The sequence below is a fragment of the Capricornis sumatraensis genome, chromosome 15, assembly GCF_032405125.1.
Source record: "Capricornis sumatraensis isolate serow.1 chromosome 15, serow.2, whole genome shotgun sequence".
NCBI lineage: Eukaryota > Metazoa > Chordata > Mammalia > Artiodactyla > Bovidae > Capricornis > Capricornis sumatraensis.
Window position 1 is genome coordinate 39,620,759 of NC_091083.1, and position 24,141 is coordinate 39,644,899.

Sequence of the window (24,141 nt, forward strand, 5' to 3'; positions counted from 1 at the left end):
ATTTAAATTGAGTCTGTGTGGGATTCAGAAAAGACTCTTATTCATGGAGTCTATTTTACTTTAGAATGTTCAAGTATGATATTTATTTACAGTGCTTATTTTCCTGTTTTTAGTTATCAAAGTATAAATACCTGATTATTTCTAATAATAATGATTGAATATTAATGAAAATATTTTCTTTTACAAAATAGCTTTAATAGAATTCCAGTTATAAAAACACAAAATTGTACAACTTACTGACTTTTTAAAAATTAGAAGGTAGAGACACAAAATATTTTAGAATTTGTTTTAGCCAATGTTGATTGTTATCATGTGGGTAAAAAAGAAAACATTTAACTGCAGTCAAAGGGTGTCCATTGAAATAGAGTCACCAGGTTCATTCAAAGACAAACATTTTGTGAACTGAAGATCACAGTCTACTAGCAATAAAATTTAAACATTGAGAAAAAGAGTGAATTCATTCACATGGTACCAGTGATCTGGAAGGCCAAACATTTGAGAATAAGATATATATGTATATATCATTACTCTACAGGCTGTTGTAACAGTACTTTCCAAGTTGAGTAAGCCCCTTCTTCCTGGCATCTTAGATAATGTTTATTTACTGTTTTCACACATACATTTAATTCAGAAATTAACAAATAGATTACATTCTTAAGTTTGTGTGTCTAATACTTTGCTACATACTTTCTGAATATTGGTGGGATTGTGTGTAAGAGAAACATAGGAGGTTTTAAAAATATGGGAAATACTTTTTTGCCCCGACGGCTTTTGGGAGATATCAAAGATCAGTTTGTGTAGAAAGAGGTGTAGATGAATTAAGTTGTAATTGCACATCCAATCATGAGATGGTTGAGGTGAAGACCTTTCTTGTTGTTGCTTAGTTTTCATCTCAATAAATTGTGATCTTCTCTCACACATAAAGATAAGACTGTCAGGGTGTATGTGTTTAGCTTTTCCATGTGAGAGATTCTCAACCATATTGTCTTTTGCTGTTCATACAGGCAAGAGAGTTGACCAGCAGTTAGAGGTCTGCCGTGTGGTCATGGATTCCTGCAGCCTTTAGGGGAGATTACAGTGAGGGGTGAGCGGTCTGAGAAAGCAGTTTCTAGAGCAGGGCCTAACTCTGCCCCAGAGAATATCCCATCAATACAGACACAGTTTCTCCACTTGTCAGGAGCATCTGATGGGTCCCACTCTGGTAACCTCCAGCTACAAGTCCATCCTGCCGGGGATGCAGTGCTTTTCCTTCCTCCGAGGACATTGCTCTCTCTCATTGTGACCTTGGTCTGTCTCTCTGCTGTGCTTTTTATAATTGTTGCATCCTGCATGTCGGTGCTCAGTGATGTAGAGTGGACTCTTGCTGCGGCTGGGAGAGGAGAAGGCCCTTCCCTGGCTCCCCTGGCAGGCAAACACCTACGAGGCTGAGGATTCTGGGTGGGCAGAGGCTGGAGCAGTGGAGGGTGGAAGGAGGTAGTCAGGAACCTTGACAGAAATCTGTTATTTCCAGGGACCTTTCTCTTGACTTACGTTTCCTACTTCGAAGCTCCAGGTATTAAAAAGTGACTTTTGGTGTGATTGCATGGTAATTCAAAACTCAGACTCTGGAACTGGACTGCATGGGTCCACATCCCAGTTGTGCCACTTATGAGTGCCTTATCCCTCTCTACCTCTGATTTCCCATCTGTAAAATGGGGATAATACTTCCAGCCTCATAGGGTTGTTGAAGAATTATGTAACGCTATGCGTTTGATGTGCATCCAGCAGTGCCTAACTGAAGCAAGAGTCCTGCAGCTTACCCCAGCTCTCTTCTGAGATCCACCTTTTCCTCTTTGCTTTTTCTACTGGGTTCTGTTAAGCATGATACTTGCTGTTGGATATTTACGTGTATGTTATGTCATGCTAAAGATACCATCTCTTCCTACTTTGGAATTGCAAGGAGGAAATGTTCTTTTGAGATTTTATACAGCATATTTAGGACCTCTTATTAGGGGTTTCCCTGGTGGCTCAGAGGTTTAAGCATCTGCCTGCAATGCGGGAGACCTGGGTTCCTGCCTGCAATGCGGGAGACCTGGGTTCGATCCCTGGGTCAGGAAGATCCCCTGGAGAAGGAAATGGCAACCCACTCCAGTATTCGTGTCTAGAGAATCCCATGGACTGAGGAGCCTGGTGGGCTGCAGTCCACAGGGTCGCAAAGAGTTGGACACGACTGAGCGACTTCACTTTCACTTTCACTTTTCATTAGAATATGAAATGTACATATGCTGCATATATTTTAAGTTACAGATTTTATTTTTATGTGGATGGACTTGGTGTTTTAATGTGTGTGTGTGTGTGTGTGTGTGAGAGAGACATGGCTTTTTATCATCTGATTTATGTAATGTGGAGTCTTTAATCGAGAATGCAATATTCAGTCTATCTTATTGTGTATTATCACAAAGTACACTCTGTTTAACAATCTATTAATGCTTTACAGCAGAAATGTCTGAGATCACAGATTGGTCAGTCTTTAACATGACCTGTTTTTATTTCTACTTAGATGTTGGGCTTGGCTATCCTGTGTCACATCCCTTCATTGTTTGTTTTCTAATCATTTGTTTTAGATGCACTTGGTATTTCAGAGCTCCTAAGAAATGAGGATAAATAAACTCACAACTTGAGTGACTCATACTGTAAACCTGAATAGTAATAATTTGCTTGTCATCTTGGCAAATGACTGTCCCAATAAAGCTAAGGCAGGTTAAAGACTCATGGGTATTTGAAAAGTAAAAATAAGATGTTGTGCACACTTTCTCCAAAGTGTTTTCTTTGGCTTCTGTGCTGTCCTGTGAAGAGAGAAACGAGCAGAGAGCTATTCTGATTGGTCCTGTTCACTCAGTAAGGTCAGGTAGCAAAACATCTCCTGCCTTGACTTGTGGTTACAATGTTCTTCTGTTAAATATCCAGTTCTCCCTCCTCCATTAACTGAAGAGCAGTCTCCTAGGTCAAACCTAACTCATAATGCCTTCTTATTAGTAACTTAAGAATTATTTCAGATTACTTCTTAAAATACTTTTCATCCTGTAATATAGACAGAATAAAAATAAAGGGTTCTGTCTGACTCATTTCATATCTATAATAAATTGACGACAGTTGTCAGGATATTGTTACATTTACAGGATATATAGACACTTTAAGGGCAAAATTTGTTGCTTCAAAAATGTTTACTTCTTTTTACTATTTTCATCATGAAATATCCTTAGTTCTAAATAGTTTAGAAATAGAACTGTGCCATGAAAATTAATATAATCCACTTATAGAAGATATTTTTAAGAAATGCTGATGGTTTTTTCCGGTTATTTTCCCTTTTGGGTGTTTAATAAACTATATGAAGACTTTTGTGTTTTTACTGCTTAAGTGTATACATTATTTTTAGACCATAACTACAGTGTAGTCTAAAATGTAGTTTTTCAGATTCTATTTTATTATTTTGAAATATTTAAAATACATTTGTTTTTTCCCTTTGGCTTTTCTAAGATGAGGAGACAGTTGAGAGTGGTAGGTGGATTTTTTTTTTTTTTTTGGTCCCTTGGGTGCAGTATCGTCCTACTTTAATTGTATTTTCTGCACATTTAATCATTTCCTCTTTTTCTTTTTTTGTGCTTCTCAGAGGAAATTAAAGGTACATGTATACAAGTTTCCCTGCATAGTCTAGTAATTTTGTTTAGTGCACATATGTAGAGGATTAAATTGACCATAGTAAGCAGTTTATATTTAAAAGATAATTATACATCCTAACTTTCATCTTGACATTATAGTACCCGCAGCCATGGTTGGACTTTGTTTTAGAAAGAAATGTACACTTTTTTTTTTTGCTTCATAAAGCAGCAGTATACATAGTATTCTAATGTAGTACATTACTTTTATCTGTAATAGTCTCAAATAAAGATAAATGAAGAAAACAGTGCTATTCATATCTACTGACAGACTTATTATTACCTAAGGATGTGGGGAGCGTCTTCTTAACTATTTAATTTCTGCACAGTTTGTGCTATTAGTCTTAGAAGTATATTTGTGTAAAGATGAGAAGCCTAAAATAGTTAGGACCCCACTACTTAAATTAAAAACTTAAGATTTGCATAACCCAGTATTTGTTTAATTCTTGTCAATAATTAATAGCATATTGTTTATTTTAAAATGTTTTCATCTGTTCATTTTTTTTTAACAAAAGAAGGGCTGTGTCTTCATTTTAACCTTTCTGTCTACTCCAGTGAGCCAAAATAAGTGCTATATTTTACATATTCTCAAAGAGCCTGATTTACAAAAATAAATTTACTTTGGGGATCAAGTGGTATAATTTTCTTGATTGGTAAAATATAAATGTATCAGACAAGTCTGTTAAAATGTTCTTGGCACTGCAGTTAAGGCACTTCCAAAGAAGTGTGAAAAAAGAATTGCATGATGTTTCAAAATGTTACTGTAAACTTAAATATAAAACAAAAAGTTTTATGTTTAAGAGTAGCATTGTGAGGGCTGTTCTTTGGTGTGCTTTATGATTGTTTGAAGTGATTTATTTTTTTGCATCTGTGGCTGGGCTTCTAACTGTTCTGCTTTGTTTCTTGGCTTTCGTTCTGTCTGCTCTTACACTCCATCCAGAAGATGCTGAATATGGTGGTATCAGCAGTGGAACCTATCTCGGTGAGCAATTAGTCATGGAAGAGGAGTTCTTTCTTTCTGTTGCTTTCTTCAAACCCATTATACTGTTTTGTCTTAAATTAGCATATTTACATTAGCATGCTCTGCTATCAGTCAGGGGTAGCATGAACCTTTATTTTAAACTGGCTCAGTTGGTTGGACACAAAGGTATTCAAAATGTGCTTTGGTTTATTATTCAGGAAGCTTCCCAGATGCTCTGTTTTTGAAAACCATGGTAATTTTTTGATAGAGGATGACAGAGCATCTATGTGTGCTAAGTAAGTTTATTGAATTAGTTGTGTCTGGATTTCTCTAAATTATCTAGCTAGCTGTAAATTATTCAAAACTTCTAAATAACTTGCATCTTCCTAAATAACTGTGGTTCCATTTCCTAATGACTTATTATTCCTATAACCCTCACCCCCCCCAAAATACCCACTGATCAGCTCCCTGTACAATTAAAGTTTATGATTAACTTGCTCCTCTGTTTTGGATGGAAATTTTTCCACTTTGGAGATGCCAAGGGATGTTATAAACAAAAGTCAGGATATCCAGAGATTGTTAAAGCCTTCAGAGTTAGCTTCATCTCAATTTAGACCTTTCCTTGCTCTGCTGTGTGTTGGAACACTGACAAATTCTTCACTTGCAGTCATGAGGGATAGTGGCATGGAAACTCAGTTTGAGAGAGAAGTCTTTCAATCTCCTTATTTTAAGATTAATATTTAGCAATGTTTATGTACATGATGATAATATCTCTTGGTTATTAAAGAACGGTGCCAGATCCTGTATTTGTTATTTAATATATATCTTACCTCCCTTTTTAAATTAAAAAAAAAAAATCTTATCTCTCATATGGTGAAATTGGTGGTATTTTATCCACTTAAAAAAAAAAAAGAAAAAGAAACTGAGACACAGAAATCTTACCAGATTTACCAAAGACAACACATGTTGCATCCTGGTTTCAAATCCACAGCTATGTAGGTATAATACCTACTGTGTCTTTTACAGTATGCTGCCCTCTAGCTTTTCATTCTACAAAACAAACCAACCACAAAAATATTGCAGATCATAGGGTATTTTAATTTATACGCTAATTTACAGAGAGAGAATTGGATGATCAGAGAGAGGTTAAAATTCCCTCAATTCTTCACTCAATTCAGAACAATACAATGTGCCAGATACTCTGTATATTAATCGATCCTCTCTTACAATCTTAGAAGCCTTAATGGCTTCAAACCAGAGGCATTGATTAGTCCCCTGATCCTGTGGTCAGCTGGGCAGTTCTGGTCTGTGTCAGCCTGACAGATGGCTGGAGGCTGGTTGTTTGGCTGGGGTCTGCCTGGTCTGGGGGGCAGGAGTGCTCAGTTGGGCAAACTTGTTTCTATCCCACATAGTTTTTCACCCTCCAGTAAACTACCCATGTAGAGGTCTCGGGACTCTGCAGAGCCACAAGGGAACCATCACTGGTATGTAAGTGCAATGAAGCCCCTGCTTATATCACATCTGCTGATGGCCCATTGGCCAGAATAAGTCTTTTTGCCACCCCAGAGTCTGTCGGGGGTTGATAGGTGGACTGCCCTGGAAGTTGGGGGACAGGGAGAAGCCGTCACTGCAAACTTCTGCCTGTTTCTGAACTAGAAAGAGGGGCACCTATCCTTGGTCTGTGTATATTTATCCAGTGAAGAACTGTGGCATACTGTGCATGGGGTTCTCAAGGCAAGAACACTGAAGTGGTTTGCCATTGCCTTCTCCAATGGACCACATTTTGTCAGAACTCTCCACCATGACCTGTCCATCTTGGGTGGCCCTACACGGCGTGGCTCATAGTTTCATTGAGTTAAACAAGGGTGTGGTCCATGTGAGCAGTTTGATTAGTTTTCTGATTGTGGTTTTCATTCTGTCTACCCTCTGATGGATTAAGGATAAGAAGCTTATGGAAGCTTCCTAATGGGAGAGACTGACTGAGGGGAAAATGGTCTTGTTCTGATGGGCAGGGCCATGCTCAGTAAATGAGATGGTTGGATGGCATCACTGACTCAATGGACATGAGTTTGAGTAAGCTACAGGAGTTGGTCATGGACAGGGAAGCCTGATGTGCTGCAGTCCATGGGGTCACAAAGAGTCAGACATGACTGAGCGACTGAACTGACTGAACTGAACTGAAGAACTATGGCATAAAGGATTACTGGATGAATGTCAGCTTCCCTGGTGGCTCAGATGGTGAAGAATCTGCCTGCTATGCAGGTGGCCCGGGTTTCATCCTGGGGTGGGGAAGAGCCCCTGGAGAAGGGACTGACAAACCTTTCCAGTATTCTTGCCTGGAGGATTTTGTGGACAGAGGAGCCTAGTGGGCTGCAAGTCTATGGGGTCACAAAGAGTCGGGCACAACTGAGTGACTAACACTTCACATAAAATACGGTAATTCAGAGGATGTGATGATCATCTGAGGCTGGGGCAGTGAGGGAGTCGGTCCCATGAGAGGGGACACTGGAACAGGCTCGGTGGTTTAGGCGGAGTCAGTTAGTGCCAGAGGATGAGGGCAGGAGTAGCAGTATGGACAGGGGTGGCTGTTGCAGAGCACAGGCAACAGGTGGGTGGAAGCACTGAAAACTGACCGTCGTGCTTGATGGTGTGAGATCTTCAGCGGCAGGCCAAGTAGCTTACACACTTCATTAGCATTTTACCTGGTTTTTGGACTCACGTAATTCTTCGTATAAAATTTTATCCAAAGTATGAAATACAGGTTTTATTCTACATCTCTCTGATAGAATGTAGGGTTTTATAAAGTTAATATTTAGTAGATATGACTTGAAACTCAAAAGCAAAGGTGATTAGCACAATGGGCTGCTTTCAGGAGCTCAAAGGGCATGAGTTCTGATAAAATGCCACTGCATCTGGCAACTCGGAATCACTGCTGACGCCTGAGAAATGACTTTACTGGAAGCCAAAGCCTTGCAAGTGAGGGTGGACTGTGAAGGGAGAGGTCAGCTGAGGTCAAGGTGGTTTGTGTAGTTGTGACCCATGGACTAGCCCACCAATCTCCTCCGTCCATGGGATTCTCCAGGCAAGAATACTGGAGTGGGTTGCCATTTCCTTCTCCAGGGAATCTTCCCGACCCAGGGATCGAACCCAGGTCTCCCACATTGCAGGCAGACACTTTAACCTCTGCAGTTTAGTGGGAGGGGATAATTGGTTCATATCTGTAGGCAGAGATAAAGGATTGATGGTAAAGGATTAAGTTCTGAGATAGAAAGTGGTTCCTTGATCAAAATCCCAAACCAGATGAGATTGGGTGGAATTAAGACCACAGAATCTTTATCACTTAGATCAAGTGAAGCCTGCAGATACCACAGGTCCCAGGAAAATATTCTTTAGAAAGTGCAGAGGGCTTAGTCCTTCCAAGAGACCACTCTGTGGTTGTTCCAGTTGCTTCAGTTGTGTCCGACTCTGTGACCCTATGGACTGTAGCCCGCCAGGCTCCTTTATCCATGGGATTCTCCAGGCAAGAACCCTGGAGTGGGTGCCATGCCCCTCTCCAGGGGATCTTCTCAACCCCGGGATCGAACCCTTGTCTCTCATGTTTCCTGCACTGGCAGGCGGGTTCTTTACCACTGGCACCACCTGGGAAGGCCCGCTTTGCAACACCCCTCCCCCCAGTTATGGATAAAAATAGGGCACAATCCAGGTGAAAGGGGAATATCATGAGTCATTTAATAACTTGTATCAGGGGGTTCACAGACAGTCATCAGGCTGTGTTTAGGCAAAAGATCCATTTTTGTAGACCCACAAACATGAGAAATTTCATGTTTCCTGGCTCCTTTGAACAAATTTGACCAAACTAGGCCTTCATTTTCCAGTGTTAAGAATTAGCTGAGGCTCAGTTACAAGTAGCCCCTTAAATGAACACAAGCTCTCCAGTTCAGCACAGCCTCGCCATGCTGTGGCTGAGCCAGCCCGGAGACGGGATCCCGCGACACTCTTCTAACAGTCGTGTTGATGCTTGTGCTATGTAACAGTGAAGTCTTTCTTTATGTCCCAGTTCTCAAACGTGGGGAAATAAAAGTAACCAAAGAGCAGTTAAGGGAAAATGGGACCACCTAGTTCTTCAAGGAGTGAATACTGTACAAATCGTGTTAGTGTTGACAGAATGCAATTTAAGATATTTCTGCCTGTCTAGCTTCTGTTGGCTTTTGGATTTTGCAAGTCCTGATTACAGAGCCTAACTCTCGACTCCGTTCAACTCCTGGTCATGGAGACAAGTTTTCCTTTCCATACCTGACTGGCCAACAGGAGAGCCAGGTCAACATGGTTTTGAAGATGTGTGTCATGACATCTTTCTTCTTTCGGGTCTAAATGCTTGTTCTGATACAAGAGCAGCAAGAGAGTCACAGATTCGAGGCACCTAGGGGTTCATGTAGCTGCAGGTGGGGTCAGGTATCTGAGAAGAGAAGCATACAGAAAGACAACTTTGTGTTGATATGATATAGTAGGATACAGAAATTAATAGTTTCTGATAAAAGCTTTTTCTTTTAAGGAAGCCCTTCAATGAATGACTACTGAGTGGAAATTGTATCTTTTTGTGGGATACACAAGTTTGATGGTATTTCTCTGGTTAGTTTTAGTAGTATTAAAGAGTTACCTTGTTATAAATAGACTAAGCAAATGGACTGCCTTGTGGAATGCTATTTTGGCTCCCACCAAGAACCAAACCCTCAAAATGCTACGGATTTTTATACATTTTTAAAAGCAGTCTCATAAGCAGCATCCTAACATTTATGGCAAAGCTATTTTTTTGGTATAAATATTATTTGATAAACACCTTTAAATATAAAGAATGCCTGTGTAGGAGACCCAGGTTCTATCCCTGGGTCAGGAAGATCCCCTGGCCAAGGGAATGGCTACCCACTCCAGTATTCTTGCCTGGAGAATCCCATGGACAGAGGAGTCTAGTGGGCTGTAGTCCATGGGGTCACAAAGAGTTGGACATGACTGAGTGACTAACAATTTTCACTTTCACTTTAGATATAGTTACAATGTAATAGTGTGACGTTTTATTAATTTTTCTTCTTTTCTTTCATTGAATAATCATGTCTCTACCTATTTATTTTTTTCCTATCGGGTTCTTTATCAGTCTCCTGTTAATGTTATGAGCCCTTTGTGTATCATCCACATTAGCCCTCTCTGCTGTGTGCATTTTCTTCTGGTCCTTTGGTTGCATTTTACCTTATTTTTTTTAATGTCAAGTTTAACATCATATAGACATTTTAATTTTCACATAGTCAAATCTATGAATTCTTTTCTCTGTTTTCAGAGTTTTGTATTCCCCACACCAAAATTTTTAATTTATATCTTTTGCAAAGTAATATGTACATTAGGTCGAAACATGTGAAATTGCTGTGTTTTGTTTTTTTGTTTTTTTTGTAGGTCAAAAGTCATCAGAATGTCAGCAGTTTCATACAGCTCTATTTAGTAAATTGTTTGAAAAGTGAAATGGCATTGTAAGTTCTTGCAGGCAAAAGCAGGATCCTTTTCCCCTCTTCCTCCTTGGTGTCCTGTCTTCCTTCAAAAGATCCCACATTAGCTCTGGTTAGCAGATTCTTATGGTATTTGCAGAATATAACTTTCTTGTAATGGTATTTCTGGATTGGTTTCCTGATATTTATTGAGCACCTATTATGTTCCGGACCCTCAGGGTTTCAGCAGAGATCAAAAGCAGACCTCTCCCTTTCATAGAGTAGGGAAGTGGGGTGAAGACATAACTAAATAAATTGCACTAAATAAATTACCTAATACATTCAATGGTGAGACATGCCATGAAGAAAAGTGAAGCTGGAACGGCCACTGGGAGAGGTAAGGACACATGGCTTCAGTTTTCCCCAGGGTGGTCACTGAAGGCCTCCCTGAGGCATGGTGCAGAAAACCCCTGAGGGGGCCTTGTGGAAAAGCAGTAGTGGGGCAGTCATGTGCAAAGGCCCTGAGATAGGCCCTGGGGAATCTGTGGAGCAGGGAGACCAGTGTGACCCGAGCAGAGTGAACAAAGGAAAGAGTGACAGGCTTTGAGGCTGGTGAAGTAACAGGATGCTGGTGTGAGGGGTACTGAGCTGACCAAAGGGCTCTTACTTGTGTGGGATGGGAAGTCGAACAGGGGTTTGGAGCAGAGTGACGTGCCTGGCTGTGAGCTTCAGGGTCACTCCAGCTGATTTGCTGAGAATGTGCTGTAAGAGAGCCAGGGCAGAGGAGGACAGCTTTGTGTCATCCAGACAAGAAGTGACTGTGCTACTGCTGCTAAGTTGCTTCAGTCGTGTCCGACTCTGTGCGACCCCATAGACAGCAGCCCACCAGGCTCTGCCGTCCCTGGGATTCTCCAGGCAAGAATGCTGGAGTGGGTTGCTATTTCCTTCTCCAGTGCATGAAAGTGAAAAGTGAAAGTGAAGTCGCTCAGTCGTGTCTGACTCTTCGCGACCCCATGGACTGCAGCCCACCAGGCTCCTCCGTCCATGGGATTTTCCAGGCAAGAGTACTGGAGTGGGTTGCCATTGCCTTCTCCAAGAAGTGACTGTCATGTCAGTTCAGTTCAGTTGCTCAGTCGTGTCCGACTCTTTGCAACCCCATGAATCGCAGCACACCAGGCCTCCCTGTCCATCACCAACTCCCGGAGTTCACTCAGACTCACGTCCATCAGGTCAGTGATGGCATCCAGCCATCTCATCCTCTGTCGTCCCTTCTCCTCCTGCCCCCAATCCCTCCCAGCATCAGAGTCTTTTCCAATGAGTCAACTCTTCGCATGAGGTGGCCAAAGTACTGGAATTTCAGCTTTAGCATCATTCCTTCCAAAGAAATCCCAGGGCTGATCTCCTTCAGAATGGACTGGTTGGATCTCCTTTAGCTGGAACCAAAATGTCATCAGTAGAGGTGGCCCTGGTGGCTCAGTCAGTAAAGAATCTGCCTGCAGGAGACCCAGGTTTGATCCCAGGGATTGGGAAGATCCCCTGGAGAAGAGAATGGCAACCCACTCCAGTATTCTTGCCTGGAGAGAATCCCGTGGACAGAGGACAAGTCCATGACGTCGCAAAGAGTAGGACACGACTGAGTGACTATCACTCACTCATACATATACATACACACAGAGATTTTAAGGAATTGGATCATGTGACTGTGGAGGCTTAATAAGTCAACATCTATAGGCTAGGTAGCAGACTGGAGACCAGGGAAGAGCTGCAGTTTGAGCGAAAGGCTTGTCTGCTGCTGGAAATCCTTCTTGCTCAGGGAGAGGTTAGTCTCTTTTCCATTAAGATCTTCAACTGACTGTATAAGGCCCACCCACATTATAGAAAGTCATCTGCTTTGAGAGGGTGAGATGAATTGAGAGAATAGCGTTGACGTATATATATTACCACATGTGAAGTAGATAGCTAGTGGGAAGCTGCTGTATATAGTACAGGGAACTCAGCTTGGTGCTCTGTGAAGACCTAGATGAGGAATGGTGGGAGGGGATATATATGTAAATTTATAGCTGATTTACATTGTTATATAGCAGAAACTAACAACATTGTAAAGCAGTTATACTCCAATAAAAAAATAGAAGAAGAAAAAGAAAAAGTAACCTGCTTTATTCCAAGTCTACTGATCTAAATGTTAGCCTTTATCCAAGAAACACCTTTACCAGAGGCATCCAGAATAATGTTTGATCATCTGGGCACTGTGACCCAGCCAAGTTGACACATAAGATTAAGTGTCACATTCTCCATTCTCTTACTCTAGGTTAAATATATCTATGGTAATTACTGTGGTGAGGGAAAATTTACCCTTTGGAGATTTGATATGTCATTAAATGTTTCTCTCACTAAAAGAAGTAATTTAAACCATACAAGTCAACAACATGGAATGGATCTGTGACATTTCAGGCGATTACTACAAGTCATACAGTACTCTGGTGACTCCAGAGCTCAGCCACTACTGCTGCTTTCTCAGACATGCCTGGTTCTAAAGAACAGCCTTTGCACAGGATGCGTCTGTATTCATCCTCAGCACAGGACACCTTCTCCAGCTCTAGGACCCCTCTGGAATATGGCCAATGGAATTCCTAGGAAGTCTGCCTTCTCATGAGGTCATTTCCAAGGACTTCTTACATAGAAGAATTTCTTCCCCTCACTCCTTATCTGCCTCCACACTGTTATTTCCTGAGTCCACAGATGCAGGATAGCAGGAGTGATTATCCTGCAGATAGAATATTCTTGGACCCCAAGTGGAAATGCCCAGGGTCACTATTGATCTAAGTGAGGCCGATAATCATTTAGTGAATACATTTGACTATTTTCACTTACTCTGATGTGCATAAAGTCAAGCACAAAACAGTATAAGTAGCCATTTCCCTGATGACTGATTACATTTTTGAAAAATACTTTCCATGTCAAATTGATCTAAGTTGACTCTTGAAAGCAGTAGCACTGTAATACTCCAAGCATTGAATGTCTCTTTGTATAAGAATTATATCTTGAAATCGTATTTAGTGAGCCATCACTGATACGAATGTACACTGGGTTGTAGGATTCTTATTGATGTGTAACGCTGGATTTCTTAAAGGTCACTGTATTTATCGATAAAAGATGTTTGGTTATTAGTGGAGGGAAGGAAAAAAGCTTACTGACTAGGCAGTGTAAGTTGTGCATTGTTTGCATAAAATTAATAAGCTGAGGTTAAATTGATAGTATGCTATAAACATGAACCGTAGAAAATTACACCTTTGAAAGTGTGTGTGTGTTCAGTTCAGTTCAGTCGCTCAGTAGTGTCCGACTCTTTGTGACCACGTGAATTGCAGCACGCCAGGCCTCCCTGTCCACCACCACCTGCCGGAGTTCGCTCAGACTCACGTCCATCGAGTCCGTGATGCCATCCAGCCATCTCGTCCTCGGTCGTCCCCTTCTCTTCCTGCCCTCAATCCGTCCCAGCATCAGAGTCTTTTCCAATGAGTCAACTCTTCGCATGAGGTGGCCAAAGTACTGGAGTTTCAGCTTTAGCATCATTCCTTCCAAAGAAATCCCAGGGCTGATCTCCTTCAGAATGGCCTGGTTGGATCTCCTTGCAGTGTGTGTGTATATATATATATATAAATACTTAAAGTATACACACATATACACACACGTGAATTATTAATAACTCACTTCCTCCTATAAACTCTAAACAACTTCCTTTAGTTTTGATGGGTGGTGTGAGAGTTAGTGTGTCTTTGGTGTGTGTGTGTACACATGCATATGCTGACTTCTGAAGGGTGATTGCTTCTCAGTGGTAGAAATGCAAGCTTTCAAGATTCTGTCTCCCTTTTCCTACTACAATACAAAATAGTTCTTATGAAGAATAACTGGCCTTTTCTTTAACTGGTAAGAATTACAGAATGTTTTCGCTCTGTTTAATTCATTATAGAAATTGTGTTATAAACAATTCACAAAGCACTGCTTATCACGCATCTGTCTTCCAACCCAATTTCTTGCAAATGATCTCCTGAAAAATCATCAGTTTTTCTCCACTTCTGCTCCTGCTGGAGCACTTCATGCATTCTTTTAAAACAAGATCAGTTTTGGGCCTTCTGTAAGTTACGACTGTTCTTTCTATTTAACGAAAGTGTTTACCATAAAATTCAGTAAAAACAAATCGATTCATTTGCTGTTATTTCTTTTAAAACTATTTACCCATCTCTAATTGTGTATTTCTTCCTAATCCTGTTTCTTATTTGTCCCATGTTTAAGCACCAGTGAGTCTCTAGTTACATTGCCTATTGTATAAATCTAGCATAGGACTCCACTTGTTCCAATATTTACTCATTTTATTAAAGAATGTTATGTAGGTAAGTACAGCTATGTGAAAATATACTGCTTTAATATTTTTCCAAAAAATAAAATTTATACACAGAGAACATTTAGAAGTATTCTTTCAGACGTGGTACAGGTTCTTTCTTGAGTAAGAAAGAACTCTGCATAATCTCAACATGTCTGGAATACTACTTGGAAATATTCTCTCTGACAGAAACCATTCCTGCTTGGAGAATTTTAGGTTGCATAGACTCAACTTAAAAAAATAACATTAAAATTTCAAATCCAATTTTCCCCTTTTCAGAATTATATTTTTATATTCATTTTTATGTGTGCATACTGTATTTTCTTATAATTTTGAAAGAGTAAGTAAGACTCATTTCTTTATTAGCTGGCTGGAAGAAGATTAAATTCTCATATGGTTTTTCTTTTTCTTAAATGGTAATGCTGTGCTATACTTAAAAAAAATTGTCGATGGTATCAGGAAAACTTTTTAAGACCTAGGTGATTTTTTTTTTCTTGGACATTGCAGGTTGATATTTTATATTAGCTTCCATGATTTCATTAGATATTTTGAGTTTCTGTTTTTACTTTTAGCTGGAGATGAGCTGAAAAATTCAAGGGTATTTATGGCATTTGAACATTTCTTTTATACTCAGAGCAACTTTGTACTTGTAACATTCCAGAAGTGAATTTTCCCTGTTCAAAAGCCTTTTCCTCCTTTTTATACAAAATTAGCATTGTATGGCCACTTAATATAATCCATGATGACATTCATGTTTCTCTCTCTCTCTCTTTTTTTTTCCCCCTCCCTGATACTGTTTTATAAGGTGGATGTAGAAGGTGACTAATTCAGTCTCTCCATCTCCAGATCTCTGTAACTTTTGCAGTTTTGTGCTGGCATTGCTTTTCAGTCTAAACTTCTTCCCAAGATTTTTACTTGTTTGTTGTTTTAAGATGTTTTTAATTATCTTTCTTTGTCTTTGGGATAATTTTATGGCTGGCATACTCTGGGAGCATCACTTCAACAATAACTTTGTCATAGGATCATGTTACTACATAGTTTTTACATGTCTGTTATGATTTATATCATCATAACAAGACTGGCATTATATTCAAAACGTTTATTTTAATGGAAATTTTCAACATTTTGTTGTCAGAAGTCTATCATTATATAATTACTTCCAGCCACTTAGTTTTTATTAATGTGTACATGAGTTTTTTAAAAGTCTTAAAAAGTTCATTCATTGTAATATTTTCTCTTCCTTGTAATTAAGGTACCTACTGAACTCGTTAAATATTTGCTTGGTCAAATTAATTCATTGTTTTAAGAAAATAACTTTCATACAGTATTTTTGGCAGTTCTCCTGATTTTTAAAAGTAGCATATTTTAGTATATTTAAGGTGAGAAGAAAGAATTAAAATGCTTATTTTTATTTTCTTTTAAGAAACTAAGCCCTTTTCTTTACTTGCAAAAACTAAATGTATTTCTTCAAAAAATTAGGAACTTCTATAAATCTCTTAAATTTGAGGTGCTTATGACTGATATTGCTTTGCTATTAATTCAAGCAGTTTTAACTGAAACTCTTTCTGTAGGCATCTGTAACATCTAACATATTAAAAGCTTATATTCTTAGAAACATTGAGGATGCATAGTTTCTAATGTTACTACCAGACTGGTTACAGAAATATCACCAAAGATGGAACCTGTACCATTTGAAAAGTCCAAATGGTCACATACTAGTATGTATTTTCTTATGGTTAACAGAGAGGCAGGTCACACTCTCATTCACACATGCGATTTCTGAGGCTGTTAGTGTTGGTGGTGAGTTACCATGACTCTGTTGGAGGGGAAGGCCTTTTTTGTTAATGCAGATACTGCCCATAAAATGATCATGTATTTTTTAAAATAAAATGTCATCATAAATGTCAAAATTTTATGAAAATAAGTTCATTAAAATGATAAATATTTACATTGTAAAAATCTTCACTGAAACTATTTATAGGAGCCAAAGAAACTGATAACTTTAAAAAATCACATTCAGTTTTTTATTAGTTTAGTTCTAAATTTCCAACACCCAGGCTGCTTTTCTTTTACCGTCTTCACTTCTTAGGTGAGTCCACTGGTTCTCTCTTTATCTTCCTTGATCTTTGATCTTTAGTTTTTATACGATGTTCTCACTAAAATTTTTTTGCCATTGTTTTTGTTTTCATTGCTTTTTAAGTATTTAAGTGTTTTAATCTATTGGCTATTCCTAACCTTTAAGAATCTAAAAATTTGATCTATTTTCATAATCATTTCAAAATACAGGAAAGTAGAACCTGCCTCTGAGACACAGGCAAAATATATTTTCTGTTATATATTGATGTAACCTCGCAGATACATCTACCAATCCTGTATTTGATTTGTTTGGTGTTTTTGTGTATTTTTTTAAATGGTAAAATTATGTAACATTATGGAAAATCTTTTAAAAATAGGACAAAATAGTTGCCCCCCAGCCCTCTCCCCCTAGTATATTGTCTGCTTTTATACTTTTGTGTTCATACCAGTTTTTATATTAGTAAAACTCAGTATAATTATGACTATTGCATATGCCAGTTTTTTCCATTTATTGCTGTAGCAAATACATTTCTTTTTTTTTTTTTAGCAAATACATTTCTTAATGGTGTTGTATAGTTCTTTTTAAATTTTTATTTTACATTGAAGTATAGTTGATTAACAGTGTTGTATTAGTTTCAGGTGTATAGGAAAGTGATCCAGTTATATATATACATGTATCTATTCCTTTTCTTTTCCCACTTAGGTTATTGTAGAATATTGAGCAGCATTTCCCTTGCTATACGACAGGTCCTTGTTGGTTATATATTTTAAATATAGCAGTGTCTTAAGCCCCCTTTCTTTGAAAAGGTGTTTCATAGTTAATCATTCCCATACTTCTATATATTTTGAACGCTTCAAGGTGTTTTTTACTATTAAAAATATCACTAACATTTGAAATTATAGGATGTGAAAATCGCTCAGTCATGTCCAGCTCTTTGTGACCGCCATGGACTATACAGTCCATGGAATTTTCCAGGCCAGAATACTGGAGTGGGTATCCTTTCTCTTCTCCAGGGGATCTTCCCAACCCAAGAATCAAACCCAGGTCTCCTGCATTGTGGGTGGATTCTTTACCAGCTGAGCCAGAGGGAAGCCCGAAATTATAGGATGGATATATATAATACTTATCTATAATTATTTGAAGTTAATACCAAATGATTCTTAATTTACATGTGTGTGCATTAAATTTAATACCCTTTTTGATGAATAGTGTTAATCCATGGTGTTATATCAATACTATTATATCAAATATAGTGAAGTAGTTTGAAGATAACCAAATAACAACTGCCTGAGTTTAATTTGTTTTTTCTTCTTAGGAGAAATGTCAAGTCAAATCAGATTAGAAGTACTTGCTAAAAAATTTTCTGTCCTGAGCCTATGTTGTGAAAACACTTAAATTACAAGTATTTGGAATAATCTCTGTTCCCCTAGTAGATCAGGAATACTTTGAGGGCAATGACACTGTTGTATATATTTTTCTATTTTACACGTCATCTTAAATACAGAGGAATATCAAATATTTATTTTTAATTATATTTGAAAAATATCTAACAGAAAAAGAGCTTATGATTTTTACTCCCTAAATTAAACTGCTCCTTCTCTTTGGTAAACTTTTTCTAGTAAGTTATTTCATAAAACCACTGACGGTCCTACTGTATAGCACAGGGAACTCTGCTCAATGTTATGTGGCAGTCTGGATGGAGGGGAGTTTGGGGGAGAATGGATACAAGTATATGTATGGTTGAGTCCTTCTGCTGTCCACCTGAAACTCTCACATTATTAATAGGCATACTCATGTACAAAATTAAAAGTTTAGTAAAAAAACAAAAGTCATTGAAAGCTTAACAGTTTTTCTCTTAAACATCTGTGTGTGTAGAATAACATTTCAAGCTTTCTTCTGGACTTTCAAGATTTAATGTTTGAACCAAGGATTGTTTTCTTTTTTTAATTTTTATTTATTTATTTTAAATTTTAAAATCTTTAATTCTTACATGCGTTCCCAAACATGAACCCCCCTCCCACCTCCCTCCCCATAACATCTCTGTGGGTCATCCCCATGCACCAGCCCCAAGCATGCTGTATCCTGCGTCAGACATAGACTGGCGATTCAATTCTTACATGATAGTATACATGTTAGAATGCCATTCTCCCAAATCATCCCACCCTCTCCCTCTCCCTCTGAGTCCAAAAGTCCATTATACACATCTGTGTCTTTTTTCCTGTCTTGCATACAGGGTCGTCATTGCCATCTTTCTAAATTCCATATATATGTGTTAGTATACTGTATTGGTGTTTTTCTTTCTGGCTAAGAAGAGTTACTTAAACCTGTTAGATTGTTACGCCTGCCCCATTTGTTGTTGTGAGAATTAAATGAACCGATCCATATAAGTGCTTCAGACGGTGTCCGTAATCTGTAAGTTCTCAACAAATGCCCACTACCACCACCACCACTGCTTCTGTTGTTTTGATATTGAAATTAATAATAAGGGAATGATCTAAACTCAAACCAAGAATCACCTTTTTTTTTTTTTTTTTTTTTTGGTCAAAACATCATATCTCACTATCTGGTGTTTCAGTACAAAGTGTGTATTAACATAAAGTGGGTAAACGGTTGTTCAGTAAGGATTTCTGGGGCCATTGGCTAATTATTTAGAAAACTGTAAAGTTACAGCCTCATCTCACAGACTTGATCTCATAATCATACCTGAGTAATTCCAGATGAATTTAAAAAATTAACTGTAAAGCTATGTAACCTATTTTTTTAATTTAAGAAAATTTGGGTGTTTATCAGATTAAGGGTAGGAAAGTCATAAAAATAGTGGAAGAAATTACAAAGGAAAGAAATTCACAGATTCAAATAAATAAACCTTTAAAATTTCTTTGAAAAGGAAAACTGAAAATCTTAACGTCTTTGCAATAAATAAGGCCAAGTGTTATGACCTTAAAAGATACATGAATGTGTATGCTATTTATGTAGACCCCCCAAAAAATGATCAGCAAGTATTAACTAACAATTCACAGAAGAAAGAAATGCAAATGAGTTACAAATATGAAAAACAGGTTCAACTTAACAGTTAAAATGAAACGGTATACAATTTTCACTTGTAAGATCACTAAAGATTTTTAAATGATAGAAGTCCTTTGATGAGAGAATGGTAAAACATGCAGTGGGGCTTGCTGCCAGTGGAGATGTATGTTCTTATTAACCCATCTGAGAAGCATTTGGACAAGATCCATCAAGCTTCTTGCAATTTGCCCTAATGAAGTCATCAGTGACACAGAGTAAGAGGAATGTACAGGAATGTTTGTTGCAACTTGTGTCATCTGTTATAATAAAAAAATAAAATTTACTTTAAGCAGAACCACGCAACTAAGTAAGTTAGTGAGTTATCGTAAATTATTCCTGCTGGAAAATATTAGATAAGAAGTGTCTCCGAGTGATGAAGGGCTGACCCGCACCTGCGGTTTCTCTGTGAAGCCACTTTCCTATTGTAATAAAGCTGACGTGCTGTTCTCTTAAAAAAACACAAATCTCTAGCAGCTGTGGGTAAGAGCCATGGAAAAAGCTTGTCCATAAAAATGTTGAGCCAATTATAAATTACAAAAATGTGAAATATAAGGAAAAATATATTTTGCATGAAACCGTTCCTTTACTCCAAATTCCTTGTTAGTGCTGCTTTGCCGCTCCTGGTGTCTAAAAGCCAGCTCTTGCTAAGACTTGTGCACTGAAAACGAACTAGAATGAAATACGCTCTAGGTGATTTATTCCCATTTACTGGAAAGAACCTTCTGCTTGCTTTCAATTTAAGTACACATTCTTGAGCTTCCTTTTAATAAGAGAACCACCTAAGACCCGAAGGCCAGAAATGATTAACCCCTTTTCCTGATGTAGAGCTCAGTCTCCTTTAAGATTAGACTTAACCAAGCTGTGCTGACATGCCCGCACTGTGTCACTGAAATTTGAAAATGATAGTCTCTATGCTGCCTTGAGTGGCAGGCTTCTGTGCTACCTGGTTTGGCTTTGTTTTTATCTGAGAAACAAGTAACAACTCTGGATTTCATACCTTTTGTTATATCCTCTATTCTGGCTGTTTTATTAATTGTTCTGAGTTGGGGATTTTTCTTGTTTTCTGACTCTATTTTTGTGTATGCATAGATGTGTGTGTGGGGGGGGTGGGGGAGGGGCTTTCCCAATGGCTCAGTGGGGAAAGAATCTGCCTACAATGTGGGAGACACAGGAGATGTGGGTTTGATCTCTGGATTGGAAAGATCCCCTGGAGGAGGAAATGGCAGCTCACTCCAGTATTCTTGTCTGGAGAATTTCATGGGCAGGGGAGCCTGGTAGGCTACAGCCCATGGGTGGGGGTTGCAGAGTCAGACACAAATGAGTGACATAAACGGCAAAACAACATATATGTGTATGTATGTATGTGTGTGTCCATATGTATGGGTACATGAGTGTATATATTTATTGTGTGGTGTAAATATGTGACATATATACGTGAGTGTGTTGAGGGAGTGAGGGACCATAAGTAAGGACAGAAAAGAGAGATGTTCTCTAAATGTAACTGTAATAACAGAGATAGCACATTCCCAGAAAGAGTATCTAAAAAGAAATAAAAGGATAGGTAACATATACTGAATCTTTATCTCTTTAAAAATGCCTTACTGCTTTAATCAACTACTTTTAATAGTTAACATATTTAAATCTGGATTTAATATTTTGTGTCTTTTATGACATTACTCAAACATGAAGCCCCTTCATTTGCTTTTCCCGTTCCTGCTAGACGTGTGCTATGGGAACAACAGGGAACATAGTGTGTTCCTGCCTTGGAGACACTTTGAGGTTAGGTGGGACCCAGTCAGGTGCTAATCTGTCTACTGTGTAACGCGTTTACCATACACCAGGTCCTGGGCAAATGCTTCACATAAATTGTTTAATCCTTAATATCCTGTGAGAGGTCGATAGTATTATCCTCATTTTAAAGCTGAGAAATGAGGCTTCAGAAAGGTTTTAAAACATTGGCGAGTCACCCCAGTTGGTAAGGAAGCCAGCGACCCAGGTCTGAGCCTTTAACACTCAGCAAGGAGCCCTGTACCCTTGGGATCCCAGCGGACCTGGCTGACTTTTCCCCTTTTGTTTTCTAAACGAGGCGCTGGGCCAAGACACTCAGGCCTCAGAACCTGTGGGAATTCTGCGTGCGTGGTCGTGGCCACCTGGAAAACACGTGAACGAGGTCAGGGCCGTGTCGTGCACGGGCCAGCGCAGGGCTGTCCCTGAGGCGCTGGCCGGGTGGGGTCCCAGCAACCTGACGCTCTCCTCTCCGGGGCCGCTCCAGCCCTGAACCTTCATGGACGCGGTGCTGTGTCCTTTTTGTCGGCTTCATGCAGTTATCTTTGTGAAAATCCCAAATGTGTCCGGCTTTCTTTGTCGAAATTTACATCAAAGAAACAGGACCGATAGTAGAATTTTAGGGGCTGCCTTTTTAAAATCCTGTTTAGAACATCTGTTGTCATGGTTTCAGTTGTTAGGTCATGTCCGAATCTTTGGTGACCCCATGGACTACATATATAGCCTGCCAGGCTCCTCTGTCCATGGGATTTCCGAGGCAAGGGTACTGGAGTGGGTTGCCATTTCCTTCTCCAAGGGATCTTTCTGATCCGGGGAATAAACCCGTGTCTCCTGCATTGGCAGGCAGATTCTCTACCACTGAGCCACCAGAGATTTTAATAAAGCACCTTTTCTGTACCAAGTGCTGTACAGCTCACACCCCCCAGTGACCCCCAGCTCCTCACTCTGCATGTCCATGGAGATCTCACATTAGAAATCCGGTTCCCTTTTCTCTTCCCCCCACTATATCATTACTGTTTACAACAAAGGTGAAAACTTCAGTTAATCATAAAGACTCCATTAGGTAAGCATTTTCACTGAAATTCAGGATTTAGTTGGGATTCCTCGATCAGGAATTTTTCTGGGTTTTGCTTTTGGACTCATTGTGGATGAGACATGTATGTCTTCGATCCATTTCTGTGCCAGATGTTTGCAGTGACTTGAGGAAATCCCTCCCTCCATATGAGGAATAATTGTGAAGGGATTTTTTAGTTCTATCTGCTAATCCTACAGGATGTCTCATGAGTCTTTCCCCCCAAAAATACAAAACATAGTTACAGTTTGTCCTCTGACCGTCACCGTAGAAGTTTGACTTCTCTGTGCAGTTAAGATTCTTAGAATTCACCCATCTTTTCTTCATCCTAGGACCAGGTTGGTACATTTCCTCTTTGTCCCTGAAATCTCACCTTTCTTTGTAAGATGATATGTTTCATCATTTATTCTGTTGCTTTTTCCTTTTGTCTTTAATAGATTATTAGAGCAGCTGTCTTCCTTGTTTCAAATTCTTTGTAAATCTTCTCCCTCAAATAATTCAAGTATCTCAAAATCAGACCGATTCTTAGTGGGTTCCAGGAACATATTTATCATTCCATTCTTAATATTTTGATTTTTATTAAACTGTGAATCTATAAGGTAAGTGATAGAACTCCATGGACATTCATTAATTGTTTTTTTAATACTGCCTTTATTTTGAATATTAATTTTTAAATCCAGTAGTACTATTTATTTTTCTTTGTTCTCTAAAATTCACATTATTGCATTTTATTGTAAAATACCTTTATTAAAGTTTTGTTCCTGTTTACCAGATTTGATTAGTATTCTTTTTAAAGAGAATCTGTTTTTATACATTTTAAAATATGCTTGCATTTGTTTTATGTTATGAAACTGCTATAGAATATTTATCATATTGTAATAAACAGGCTGTTGCCTCCCTTTAAAGTCTGGATTTTGAGAGTGTTGGTTAGGCCAAGAATCCTTGAATGATGTGTATGGTAAATACCACTCTTCAAGAAAAGACATTAAACCAGAATGTTATAACTATGTGAAGAACAAGTAGAGTGAAATAGGGTTTGCCTGAGACAAGGAACTTTTGCCTTCGCTTTTCTAAGCCAACATTTCAAATGACAGCATTGTGCTGGAGGGAGCTGTTTAAGCAGACAGGAAACTTACTTAAATACTTGAAAAGGTGTCTTAGTAAAATATGGTACGGTATTAGTAAGAGTACACAACTGTGGCTCAGAAACTGATTTTCAAATTGCAGTCAGCTTCACATTATAAAGGGCTTCCCTAATGACTCAGATAGTAAGGAATCTGCCTGCAATGCAGGAGGCCCAGGTTCGGTCCCTGAGTTAGGAAGATGCCCCAGAGAAGGGAATGGCTATTCACTTCAGTATTAGCATAGAATTTCTATAGGAGAAAAGAACCTGAGGCTTGGTCATTTACTCCACCTACTGGGGTCTCAGAGCGGTGAAGTAACTTGCTGTCAGTGATAGTCTGGTTCTGTCTGGCTGATCCAGTCAGAGGTCTTTTGGACACATTAGGCCACTTCTGTGGGCCACTTGTAGGACACATTTTGGACACTTTAGTTTTCTTTCTGTTTAACAATAGATGCTGTCTGTGCCACAGGGATGTTGTTAGGCTGTGCTTAGAACACAGTGTAAAAGATTCTA

General features: G+C 38.9%; 1 protein-coding gene across 1 annotated transcript in view; it reads left to right on the forward strand.

Annotated features, from left to right (window-relative positions):
- The window catches only part of MPP7 (MAGUK p55 scaffold protein 7), a 128,659-nt gene that overhangs the window by 76,549 nt on the left and 27,969 nt on the right, over positions 1–24,141 (forward strand). The window lies entirely within an intron of this gene.